This window comes from Oncorhynchus gorbuscha, linkage group LG02 (genome assembly GCF_021184085.1).
Source record: "Oncorhynchus gorbuscha isolate QuinsamMale2020 ecotype Even-year linkage group LG02, OgorEven_v1.0, whole genome shotgun sequence".
Classification (NCBI taxonomy): domain Eukaryota; kingdom Metazoa; phylum Chordata; class Actinopteri; order Salmoniformes; family Salmonidae; genus Oncorhynchus; species Oncorhynchus gorbuscha.
In genome coordinates, this window is record NC_060174.1 from 16,763,754 (window position 1) to 16,775,816 (window position 12,063).

At 40.9% G+C, this 12,063-nt stretch overlaps 1 protein-coding gene across 3 annotated transcripts in view; it reads right to left on the reverse strand.

Annotated features, from left to right (window-relative positions):
• The window catches only part of LOC123997910 (paralemmin-1-like), a 63,470-nt gene that overhangs the window by 17,947 nt on the left and 33,460 nt on the right, over positions 1 to 12,063 (reverse strand). The gene's annotated exons all lie outside the window — the stretch shown is intronic.

Below are 12,063 nucleotides of genomic sequence, written 5' to 3' on the forward strand. Positions count from 1 at the left end.
ACTCAGATTTGAACATTTGAATTAAAATAGCCAGGGAATTACTCTAGAGTCTCGATACAGTTGCCCATTGATGTAAAGTTTATCCATCACCATGGAGACCCGTTGACTCAGGCAATGCTTTTCCTTCATGATAGGATACAGTTTTTTTCTCCTTTCATTGATCTCGGTGGGTAAGTGATCATTCATTCCAAAATCAGTGATTCTGAGTTCTCTGCCCCTGCTCTTTGCCATTTCCTTTTGCTTAAAATTGTCAAAACATGCAATAATAGCCCAGGGCCTATTCCCAGAGGCCTTAGCCATTCTATGGACTCTGGAGAAAGTGACATTACGCACAACATCAGTGGGCAGTTTCAGTTGAGTTGATATAACGTCTTGGACAGTATCCTCAGCTTCTGCTGTTTTCATTCTCCGGTATCCCTGAAAATATTAGATTGTCCTGGATTGATCGACACTGTACATCAAGCAAGGTTTCTTTAAGTTGTTTGTTCTCCCTTTGCACCACCTCCACCTTGCCATGAATAGAGTCTACAGTACCTTTCAGTGCCGTGTTCTCTTTCCTTAGATCATCAATCTGACATAATTAATAAGAGCATGTGCTATAATTCATATTGTGGTGACCTTAACCCAGTCCTTCTTAAATAGTGGGGCGAGCCCGGAGCGATGCCAGGGGGGCGCATGTGACCCCGGGGAACATGCTTTTTTTTTGCCGCAGGGAGTAGATTTTTTTGTTGCACTGAACAAGAGCACACAGCACAGAGAAGGAAATATGAAGTGCAGATAACAAAACCCTTAAGAGACACCATGGAAAAATATTTAACAGGGATGAAAAGAAAGGCGGAGAGAGACGGAGATAATGAGACAAACGTAAGTCTCCCGAAAGCTAAGACGAGGAAATATGACAAAGAGTATGTAGCGCTTGGCTTCACTGTGACTACGGTGGGAGAAGAGGAAATATGACGAACCGTATGTAGCGCTTGGCTTCACTGTGACTACGGTGGGAGACGAGGAGATATGATGAAGCGTATGTAGCGCTTGGCTTCACTGTGACTACGGTGGGAGACGAGGAGATATGCGGAAGCGTATGTAGCGCTTGGCATCACTGTGACTACGGTGGGAGACGAGGAGATATGACGAAGCGTATGTAGCGCTTGGCTTCACTGTGACTACGGTGGGAGAAGAGGAAATATGACGAATCGTATGTAGCGCTTGGCTTCACTGTGACTACGGTGGGAGACGAGGAGATATGACGAAGCGTATGTAGCGCTTGGCTTCACTGTGACTACGGTGGGAGACGAGGAGATATGACGAAGCGTATGTAGCGCTTGGCTTCACTGTGACTACGGTGGGAGACGAGGAGATATGACGAAGCGTATGTAGCGCTTGGCTTCACTGTGACTACGGTGGGAGAAGAGGAAATATGACGAATCGTATATAGCGTTTGGCTTCACTGTGACTACGATGGGAGAAGAGGAAAGACCGGTATGTTTACTGTGTCTAAAAATGTTGGCAGCGGACAGCACGAAGCCAAATAAATTAAGGCGTCACTTAAAGTCATTACACCGGAAACGTGCCGAATATTGCTAACAATCTTCCCGCTTTGTGAATGCTACTTCAGTAAACCAGCGAGCACTGTTAGCATCATATTGCATCATATACACAAATTGCTCAGTTAAAAAAAACACTCCATAGCAGAGGAGCTGATACTCACTGCAGCATTAGACATGGTCTCTGTCATGCTGGATGACACAAGTGCTGCAAAAATATAACTATCCCTCTGTCCAATGACACTGTCGCCAGACGTATAAATGACATTGCTCACGACCTTAAAGAACAACTGATAGATAAACTCAAAGACAAACGTTTTGCCTTACAGTTTGATGAAGCAACTGACGGCAACAAAGACTATTTGTTTATCGCTTATGTACGTTTTGACATGACAAACTCCCTGAATGTTTTCGGAGCAGGAGCACAATTCTGACCTCGGCAGAAAAATTTAGTGATGAGAACTTCCTGGCAAAACTGGCCTATCTGAGTGACATATTTGGTAAGCTCAATGAACTAATTCTACAGCTTCAAGGGAAAGATAAACACCTCCCTCAGGTCACAGACAAGATCAGCTTTTTCACTCAAAAGCTTGCAATGTGGGGCAGGCGACTTGATGAAGGAAATACTGATTCATTCGAGAACCTGCATGAATTTGTTGACACTACAGACTATGATGCCACCTCAGTGATTCCATATATTAAGGAGCATATTTCATCACTGATGGGATTCTTTAAAAAGTACTTCCCTGACAACAGTTCCCAATATGACTGGGTGAGAGATTCTTTCAATGCACCAGCTCCAACTGGTTTCAGCTCTGCAGAGGAGGACCAGTTCATTGATATGACGTCTGACTCCACATTGAGACTTGAGGTTCACATCACAGACACTGAGTGAATTCTGGCTGAGTGTAGAGAGGCAGTATCCACTCTTAGGGGAGAGGGCCATGGGCATTCTTCTTCCTTTTGCAACATCTTATCTTTGTGAGACTGGCTTTTCTGCTGTTGCTGCACTGAAGAACAAATACAGGTCCTAGCTAAACATTGAGCAGGAGCTGAGAGTTGCAGTATCATGCTTAAAACCCCGCTTCGGAAAGCTGTGCTCTGCAAAACGTGCTCATTGTAGCCATAATCATGACTTCCTCATTTTGATTTTTTAAAAATCAGCACAAATTGTTTTCATTTTTGTTTTATAGGTCAAAGTGTTTCATATACTGTTATTGTGCTCCCGAGTTAATGTTGCTGATCAATTTGAATGTATTATTATTTATTTATTGTATTTTATTTTATTTTTCAGAATCAAATGGTCAAAAATGTTTACAGTTTAAATAAGAATTGAATTTTCTTTTACATTTCAGGTAAATTGATGCACTTTATCTTCTTGGATATAGGGGGTACTCTTTTAATTTATGGATAAAAAAACGTTCCCATTTTAAACAAGATCATTTGTCACGAAAATATGCTCGACTATGCATATAATTGACAGCTATGGAAAGAAAACACTCTGACGTTTCCAAAACTGCAAAGATATTGTCTGTGAGTGCCACAGAACTAATGCTACAGGCGAAACCAAGATGAAACTTCAAACAGGAAGTGAGACAGATTTGAGGCGCTGTGTTCCAATGTCTCCTTATATGGCTGTGAATGCGCCAGGAACGAGCCTACACTTTCTGTCGTTTCCCCAAGGTGTCTGCAGCATTGTGACATATTTGTAGGCATATCATTGGAAGATTGACCATAAGAGACTACATTTACCAGGTGTCTGCCTGGTGTCCCCCGTCGAAATTGGTGCGTAATCTCCAGATGCATTTATTTTCCCATGTGATTCAGAGGAGAAACAAAACTGCCACGAATGACTTATCATCGAATAGATACGTGAAAAACACCTTGAGGATTGATTCTAAACAACGTTTGCCATGTTTCTGTCGATATTATGGAGTTAACTTGGAAGAAAGTTTGGCGTTTTGATGACTGAATTTTCATTTTTTTTCTCTCACCCAAACGTGATGAACAAAACGGAACGATTTCTCCTACACAAATAATATTTTTGCAAAAACTGAACATTTGCTATCTAACTGAGAGTCTCCTCATTGAAAACATCCGAAGTTCTACAAAGGTAAATTATTTTATTTGAATGCTTTTCTTGTTTTTGTGAAAATGTTGCCTGCTGAATGCTAGACTTAATGCTATGCTAGCTATCAATACTCTTACACAAATGCTTGTTTTGCTATGGTTGAAAAGCATATTTTGAAAATCTGAGATTACAGTGTTGTTAACAAAAGGCTAAGCTTGAGAGCCAATATATTTATTTCATTTCATTTGCGATTTTCATGAATAGTTAACGTTGCGTTATGCTAATGAGCGTGAGGCTATACTTAAGATCCCGGATACGGGATTGCTCGTCGCAACAGGTTAAGTCTTTTCTGTTATAGACTAAAAAACAATGTTAATAAAGTTATTCTTTGTTGTAAGTTGATCTATATTTCCTTCTTTTTTCTTTCTTTGTTTTCTTTAATGTTAATAAGGATACAATGTTATGCAGAGGTGTACTTATAACAATTTTATAGACAAATACTATTTACAGTCACGGCAGAGAGTTGGGGGGCGCAAAATGTTTACTTCTTCCTAGGTGTGGGCGTAACAGAAAATAATTGAGAAGCACTGCCTTAACCTAACACTGAGCGACCTTGTCAAGACCTCTTGGTGAAATGGTTAAGGTGTTGGTTTGACAGTCGCTGGACCCAGGTTTGAGACCGGTCAGGTTTCGGAAGTGGGATGGTGGAGAGGCGTGGACACGTGACTGTCTTGGTACAGAGAAACGGCTCCTTTTTGCAACTTTAAAACTAACGGCTTAGTCACTGTGGTGGCAACCTAAAAAGGCAAATGTGTACATGACATTTTCAAACTCTCCCTGTCTGAATCCGTAAGAAAGAGAGTTTCAAACCTCTCAGTAAGATTTCTTAATTGTTACCCAGAAATGATTTGATATTGAGATAAAAATGGATGCATTAGGCCTTTAACTAATATCATAATAGCTACTCCAACCAAAAGGCCTAAAGAGTGTAGGCCATTTGCCACTGATAAACCCTAGGGCATGGCTCATCTGTAAAAGAGACCTTGGTCTGAGCATGACTCCCGGTCACAATAAAGGTTCAATATAAAAATAGGGCCATGTCATAGATTAGCTATAGACTAGACAACACAATAACAAAAATCTATTTAATCCTGATAAATACTGAGGGTTGTAGATCCCTTAAAACTTCTTAGGGCTGCAATCCCGTTAACGGGATCGATATGACAACAGCCAGTGAAAGTGCAAGGCGCCAAATTTAAAAACAACAGAAATCTCATAATTAAAAATCCTCAAAAATACATGTATTTTACACCGTTTTAAAGGTAATCTTGTTAATCCCACCACAGTGTTCAATTTCAAATAGTCTTTACAGCGAAAGCACCACACACGATTATGTTAGGTCACCACCAAGCCACAGAAAAACACAGCCACTCATAGGACTTCATGTTACATAATACATGTATGTTTTGTTTGATAAAGTTCATATTTATATAACAAAAATCTGAGTTTACATTGAGTTTACATCACTAGTTCCAAAAACATCCAGTGATGTTGCATAGCCACATCAATTTTACAGAAATACTCATCATAAATGTTGATGAAAATACAAGTGTTACACATGGAATTATAGATATACCTCTCCTTAATGCAATCGCTGTGTCAGACTTTTTAAAAACTTTACGGAAAAAGCAAACCATGCAATAATCTGAGAACGGCACTCAGAAAAAAAAAAAAAAAAAATATATATATATATATATATATATATATATATATATATATATATATATATATATATCCGCCAATGTTGGAGTCAATAGAAATCAGAAATCACATTATAAATATTCCCTTACCTTTGATGATCTTCATCAGAATGCACTCCCAGGAATCCTAGTTCCACAATAAATGTTTGATTTCTTCGATAATGTCCATTATTTATGTCCAAGTAGCTACTTTTAGTACACAAATCCAAACGCTCACGCAGGTCCAGCCGAACGTCGGACCAAAACTTCAAAAAGTTATATTACAGGTCGTAGAAACATTTCAAACTAAGTATAGAATCAATCTTTAGGATGTTTTTATCATAAACCTTCAATAAACGTTCCAACCGGAGAATTCCATTGTCTGTAGAAAAGCCATGGAACGCAGGTTGCGATCATGTGAAATGCGCATGACCAGGACCTGGCTCTCTGCCAGACCACTGACTCAAAGAGCTCTCATCCAGCCCCACATCACAGTAGAAGCCCCATTCAAGTTTCTAAAGACAGTTGACATCTAGTGGAAGCCCTAGGAAGTGCAACATAACCAATATCCCAATGTGTATTCGATAGGGCAGAGTTCAAAAACTTACAAACCTCAGATATACCTCTCTCTCTCTCTCTCTCTCATGGGATATACCTCTCTCACTCTCATGGGATATACCTCTCTCGCTCTCATGGGATATACCTCTCTCGCTCTCATGGGATATATCTCTCTCGCTCTCATGGGATATACCTCTCTCGCTCTCATGGGATATACCTCTCTCTCTCTCTCTCTCTCTCTCTCCCCTCTCATGGGATATATATATATATCTCTCTCTCATGGGATATACCTCTCTCTCCCTCTCATGGGATATATATATCTCTCTCTCTCATGGGATATACCTCTCTCTCTCATAGGATATACCTCTCTCTCTCTCATGGGATATACCTCTCTCTCTCTCATGGGATATACCTCTCTCTCTCTCATGGGATATACCTCTCTCTCTCTCATGGGATATACCTCTCTCTCTCATGGGATATACCTCTCTCTCTCTCATGGGATATACCTCTCTCTCTCTCTTGGGGCGGCAGCGTAGCCTAGTGGTTAGAGCGTTGGACTAGTAACCGGAAGGTTGTGAGTTCAAACCCCCGAGCTGACAAGGTACAAATCTGTCGTTCTGCCCCTGAACAGGCAGTTAACCCACTGTTCCCAGGCCATCATTGAAAATAAGAATATGTTCTTAACTGACTTGCCTGGTTAAATAAAGCTAAAATAAAAAAATTAAAATACCCCTCTCTCCCTCGCTCTGTCTGTGTTAATGGAACCTGGATACGTCTTGGTGCGTACCAATTTATGTGTATTTATGTGTAAAGAGAACTCCTGCCATGATCAGTTTCTATTTCCCTCCCTGCTCTCTTTGATGACACAAGGAGAGAAAATCTGCTGTCACAATCCTCTCTACTCCACCTTTCTAATGTCTATACGCTCTCTTCTTGTCCATCCTCTCCTTTCTCCCCTTCTTTCTCCTCTCCCATTCACTTTCTCTCTCATCCCTCTCCTCTGCATATCCTTCCTCCCTCTCTCCCTGCCCCTCCCCTGGTGAGCTCAATGATTCGGTGACATCATCGCTTGTTCACACCCTTCCACACACACACACACACACACACACACACACACACACACACACACACACACACACACACACACACACACACACACACACACACACACACACACACACACACACACACACACACACACACACACACACACACACCATCGCCCCGGCGGATACAACAGCACAGCCGATCCCGCACGTGTGACCTGTGTTTGAGCCACTGTTCCAGCGGAGCAAGATGCCCCTTAAACAAGCAACACACATACAGTAGATGTGTGCATACTCATAGACACACACGTGCATACTGACACGCACAGATATGGTACACATACACTCACACTCCAACTGGGATGGTCAGTGAAAATATTTTTTCATTCATTTGTAAAAGATCAGATCAAGGGCACAGTTAGCTTCATATTATACTTTTTTCTACAAATCAAACATGATCAGACAAGCAACGTTATGTGCAAGACACTGTAATAGCTTCTCAATGTCCTTGTCATATTTCCAAATTGACTATTGGGAAATAAGCAGGAGTTTAACTGAATTGAAATTGACAGAAAACTATAACTATAAGAAACAAGCTGTATTTTGTGGTACTGTGAGTTCCAAAGGGACATCCTTTCCTGTTGTGCTACCATACATCCTGTGTCCATCAGGGGTCATTTCTATTTTTATTACTCAACTGAGAAAATGGATTGAAATTCAATTAAGAAATCGAAAGTATCTTTATCGACAATAATGGGCCAACGCAAATTGAGGAGTTGGTTTTCAGTCCGTTTCATGGATTGATTGAGTTGGTAGAGCATTGACCTTTCACAGCCCTGTTGTCCATCCTCACAACCAAGTCTATACTGTACAAATCCACTAATAAAAAAAAAACAGAAATAAAACCATGTCTGCTGTGAGACTGAAAGAAACTGAGTGCAAACACACTGGTCACTTAACATAAATAGGTGTTTTACTCTAACATGCTTAATGCCTGTTGTGTTAGCCACTGCCTATTCACCCCACATCATCCAGAAGGCGAGGTCAGTACAGGTGCATCAAAGCTGGGACCGAGAGACTGAAAAACAGCTTCTATCTCAAGGCCATCAGACTGTTAAACCGCCATCACTAGCACATCAGAGGCAGCTGCCTATGGACATATATTAGGAATCACTGGCCACTTTTAGAAATGGATCACTAGCCACTTTAATATTGTTCCGTATCTAGCATTACTCATCTCATATGTATAAACTGCACTCCACACAATTCTACAGTATCTTAGTCACATTTAAATTGTGTTTACATATTGCGTTACACATTTCATATGTATATACTGTATCCTATTCCATACTACACCACTGACTGTTAAACAGCCATCTCCAGCACATCAGAGGCTGCTGACTAAAGACATAGATTAGGAATCACTGGCCACTTTAAGAAAATGAAACACGAGCCACTTTAATAATGTCTCAGTACCTTGCATTACTCATCTCATATGTGTGAGAACTGTACTCTATACTATTCTACGGTATCTTAGTCCCTTTAATTGTGTGTAAATATTGCATCACCCCATCATATATATATATATACACACACTGTATTCTATACTATGCCACTGGATCTTAGTCCAATGTCGCTCTGACATATATGTATATATATTCTTAATCCATTCCTTACTTAGATGTATGTGTATTGGGTATATGTTGTGAAACTGTTAGATATTACTGCACTGTCGGAGCTAGAAGCACAAGCATTTCGCTACACCCGCAATAATATCTGCTAAATAAGTGTATGTGAACAATAACATCTGCTAAATAAGTGTATGTGAACAATAACATCTGCTAAATAAGTGTATGTGAACAATAACATCTGCTAAATAAGTGTATGTGAACAATAACATTTGATTTGGATTTGAACAATTTCTTCTTCATCCATTTCATTGACCACAGAATGACCAATCAATCATGTCTTTTCAGAGTGCAGATTGACAAAGAACGGAGTTCTTAGCCCCCTATTTGGACAGTGTGTGTGTGTGTGTGTGTGTGTGTGTGTGTGTGTGTGTGTGTGTGTGTGTGTGTGTGTGTGTGTGTGTGTGTGTGTGTGTGTGTGTGTGTGTGTGTGTGTGTGTGTGTGTGTGTGTGTGTGTGTGTGTATCCTGGCGTGTCATTGCCGTTCGATGGCCCACTCCCCTGACTATTAGTGTCCTTGAGTGGTTTTCGGGGATCAGTCTCTTCCTCTAATCAGCAGATTGACCTTTCTTAACAAGGGAACCAGCAGAGTCTGGCTACAAAAACATTATAACACACGGTACAAGTTCTCACGAGAGGGGAGCAAACATAAACAATAATTGTATCAATGTCATCAGTGGTTCTATTTCTACACTGACTGTTAGGCAAATGGGCCAGTTGGTAGAGCATGTAAAATGTGTGAAAGCATGATAAAAGCATCTCAAGTTGCAATTGTAAATGAGAACTTGTTCTCAACTTGCCTACCTGGTTAAATAAAGGTGAAATAAATAAATAAAATCTGCTAAAATGGCATATATTATTATAATAATTATTTTCTTTCACAATGGTCTAGAGGACCAATGAGGATTCAAAGATGTTATCCTGGGCGGGGTTAGTGTGTGCTGTAAAATCATTTGACTGGGTTAGTCAAAGGTAGGGGTGTAGAATGATACAGGGAAGTTAGCCAACTGCACAGGCAACAACTGCTATTGGTCAGCCATTCTGTCTGTATTCACTCAACATTCAGCTTCCTGCCGCTCTCTCACTTTATCTATATCCCCCTTCTATCTATCTCTCTCTTTCCATCTCTACATCTGTTTCTCTCTATTTTTCTCAATTCAACTTCAATTTAAAGGGTTTATTAGCATGGGAAACATATATTTACATTGCCAACATTACACAGTAAACATACACTCACAAAAATGTTTAAATAATATAGACATTACAAATGTTATATTATTGGCTATGTACAGCATTGTAACAATGTGCAAGTAGTTGATGTATGAAAGGTAAAATAAATGAACAGGTTCTCTCTCTCTCTATCTATCTCTCTATCTATCTATCTATCTATCTCTCTCTCTATCTATCTCTCTATCTATCTATCTAGTTTGCCTGCTGAGTGGTTAGTTGAGCTCCATGGAAACTGCTATTGAATCCAGTTTGGATAGCTGTATTAGCTGCCTCACTAATAACTGTGTATGCGGCCCAAATGACATGCTATTCCCAAAATGGGCCCTGGTTAAAAGTAGTGCACTATTTAGGGAATTGGTTGCCATTTGGGATGCATCATATGTGGAGTCCTGCTTACTATCCATTCATGCTTAATCCATCCATATGTGGAGTCCGGCTTACTATCCATTCATGCTCAATCCATCCATATGTGGAGTCCTGCTTACTATCCATTCATGCTCAATCTATCCATATGTGGAGTCCTGCTTACTATCCATTCATGCTCAATCCATCCATTGGACAAACAAACAAAATAAAATAGAACTGCAGTACAATCCAATATGGAGATTGGTTCAAGTCAATCAACTGAAAGGGTTTAATCTTGTTGTTTCAAAAAGTGAATTAAAAACTGAAGTGAATGGTACTTGTAAAGCGATGAAAGTGTATGTTTAAATGTTTCAGAGGCCACAAACTGCAGTGTAAGAAACTGAATAAAAGCAAAAAAGCAACGCAAGCAAAAGCGACGACGCCAAACTCAATTTCCACGATACAAGAATGCAGATAATGTAGCTGAAAGTAAAGCAGGACAAGACAATGAGCTGCATATCTAGCAGGGGAAGTGTGTTTTTTTCCTGCCCCAAAACAGGATGTCCTTTTCGCCAAACTTTTTGGTATTTTTATTCTTCATCCGCTGTCTGAGCATAGGGCTTCCTCTGTCCAGCCATGTGCCTTCAGGACCCTTGAATACACACATTCACACACACACAAACAAACAAACACACGTGCACATATGCATGCACACACACACACGCACACAAACAAACATGCACACGCACACATATGCAAACTAACACACATGCGTGCACATACACATATAACCTTTACTGATGCCCAGGGCGCAAGTTCAATTCTAGCAGCCCCAGCCAAGTCCTTCAAGATCTCAGAGTGCTCTCCTGCTGTGCCTATTCTATAAAGACTCCCCTCTACCCCTCTAGACTTTTAGGACTCGGTGCCCAGTTCCTGCCAGGCCTTACTGGCACGGTTAACTACCCCACTAAAATCTGATGCATCAACACAGCATTCATAAATAAACAATATATTAAAATGAAAGGGCGTAGGAAACCATCACACTCAATGCAATTTCAGATATTAGACCTCGACCTCCATTAAAAACCCAGACTACATTCAAATGTATGAATAGCCTTACCAGAGCATGATGTACCAGAGCATGACGTACCAGAGCATGACGTACCAGAGCATGACGTACCAGAGCGAGATGTACAGGAGCGTAGCTTACCAGAGCATGACATACAAGAGCATGACATACCAGAACATAACGTACCAGAGCATGACGTACCAGAGCATGACGTACCAGAGCATGACGTACCAGAGCATGACATACCAGAACATAACGTACCAGAGCATGACGTACCAGAGCATGACGTACCAGAGCATGACGTACCAGAGCATGACGTACCAGAACATGACGTACCAGAACATGACGTACCAGAGCATGACATACCAGAGCATGACGGACCAGAGCATGACGGACCAGAGCGTAGGGTACCAGAGCATGACGTACCAGAGCGTAGAGTACAAGAGCATGAAGTACCAGAGCATGACATACCAGAGCGTAGAGTACAAGAGCATGAAGTACCAGAGCATGACGGACCAGAGCATGACGTACCAGAGTATGACGTACCAGAGCATGACGTACTAGAGCATGACGTACCAGAGCATGACGTACCAGAGCAGGACGAACCAGAGCATAGGTTACCAGAGCATGACATAACAGAGCATGACGTACCAGAGAGTAGACTACCAGAGCATGAAGTACCAGAGCAGGACAAACCAGAGCGTGACATACCAGAGCGTAGCATACAAGAGCTTGACGTACCAGAGCATGATGTACGAGAAATGATGTAACAG